This window comes from Neodiprion fabricii, chromosome 5 (assembly GCF_021155785.1).
Source record: "Neodiprion fabricii isolate iyNeoFabr1 chromosome 5, iyNeoFabr1.1, whole genome shotgun sequence".
Taxonomy (NCBI): domain Eukaryota; kingdom Metazoa; phylum Arthropoda; class Insecta; order Hymenoptera; family Diprionidae; genus Neodiprion; species Neodiprion fabricii.
In genome coordinates this window covers 21,218,520-21,220,319 of record NC_060243.1, presented here as the reverse complement: position 1 = coordinate 21,220,319, position 1,800 = coordinate 21,218,520, and the positions used below count along the sequence as shown (strand labels likewise).

General features: G+C 40.6%; 1 long non-coding RNA gene across 1 annotated transcript; it reads left to right on the top strand.

Annotated features, from left to right (window-relative positions):
* Positions 1-183: 183 nt before the first annotated feature.
* On the top strand, positions 184-1,010 carry LOC124183101. Its single transcript, XR_006870924.1, has 2 exons — positions 184-323; positions 418-1,010. It is a non-coding gene; the product is annotated as an uncharacterized LOC124183101 (long non-coding RNA).
* Positions 1,011-1,800: the final 790 nt, after the last annotated feature.

Genomic DNA, 1,800 nt, shown 5'->3' with positions numbered 1-1,800 from the left:
CTCGGTCAGACGTGGTTATAGCTCAAACCTCATCTCTCAGCACCGATACTTACTACACACTCACTGCATCGTCAACGATAGTCCGAGTTTTTTCGCATTGCATGTCGCACGCACCAAGTTCAAATGCTTGTTGTGAGTCCGGCTTGTGAACCGCGAAGCTATAAAACCGGATCGAAATTGCGTCAGTCCTGTTGTTCGTTGTTCGGCTCAATTCGCTCCAACCTTCCAGCAGGCGTTTCTTACGTACGTGACCTATGACTCGACCGGTGAATGTGGAGGGGGAGTTTGCCTCGGCCGTGAATCATCAGGCAAAGAAACCCGAGGTAAACTAGGTACTAGCATTTTTCCGTAATCGGTATAATTCTCGATCCCCGCTTCAGCCGCCATTTCATCGACACGTCTTGTTCTTCTGTTTAGGTGACTTACATTACGATCGGAAAATGCTCACGCGGAACATTCGTCTCCAATGGATGTGGACATCCATGATGGACATGCGATACTCCATTTCAACCAAAATTAGGAGCAATGGAGCTCTGTCCACTTGTTGTACACTCGGGGACAGTGAATCTGAGATACCTAAGTTTTTACACTAGATAGTTATGTTGGCAACACAGAGAAACCTACAGCGCCACAGTCGGCCGAGCGCGAAATTGGATGTTGGATTGAACAAGTGATTATCCCAGCGGTGTTCTAATCGTAAGTTCAGATTCGACGGTCATGGGTTATGTTATGTTTATTGAGATTGAATTTGTTTCGCGCTCGGCCCACTGTGGCACTGTATGTTTCTATGTGTTGCCAACATAACTGTCTAGTGTAAAAAATTAGCCGTCTCAGATTCATTGTCCTCCATTGTACATCTGGTAGTACTTTACTACATATCCGCATTGATCTTTGTCAAAGATATCGTGGATTTTGTGCCTTTTGTGGTGAGGAATTTGAGGGGGTGCCTTGGTCGATCTTAACGTTGACGTATATACCTCCAAATATCCAAGTACACGTATCTCAAACGCGGCTTGAAAAAGGGGTTAACAGCCCCATTGTATATGCAATTTTGTAAGTAAATTTATTGTGTTTGTAAATTGAATACACAGCAAATGTATGGTGAGTTCACTGTTCCGTATCCGGACAAAACTTCTAATACAGTGTGAGAAATTACATATAGAAATCTTTAACAGTGTAGGTTTTGTCAATTCAGCGGTCTCTTTTTCGAGACGTTGAAGTGTGGTGAACAGGTTTTTTTAACGAGCGTTTTAAGACCTGAAAATCGTGTATTCCGTCTTGACAAGGTCACTTCTACTTGGTACCATATCGTATCATTGCGACTATCGTCGTTTTCTTCATCGTTTTCTGTTTCTTCTGGCGGGGGAACCTAAAACCATTTCGATTCAAATATCATTAAATCGAAAATAAACTTTGTTTGTTATTGGTAAAAATTTATTAATCAGGAACAGAAGTAGAAGTCGATCTATCGACCAGCCGGTATGGTTTTTAACGAGGTCGTGCAGTTCAAAATCAACATTTTTTTAATAATTTATTACAAGATGGTCGCACACCAAGTGTTCGTCATATTATTACGATCGTAAGCTATGGTGTTTGCTCCGGAAATGTGGAAAAAAAGAAATTAAAATTATAAACATAAGCTTCGATGTCAATGTTTTATTCCAAACTGGTTAAAAACGTCGGGAAAATTTAGTAGAATCGTTCAATTTTACTTAACGACGGTTTTTCTTTTTGAGAAAACTGTTTTCCACATAACAAAAAATTTTTTTCTCTGAATAGTGACCTCAGTATTGTTATTTG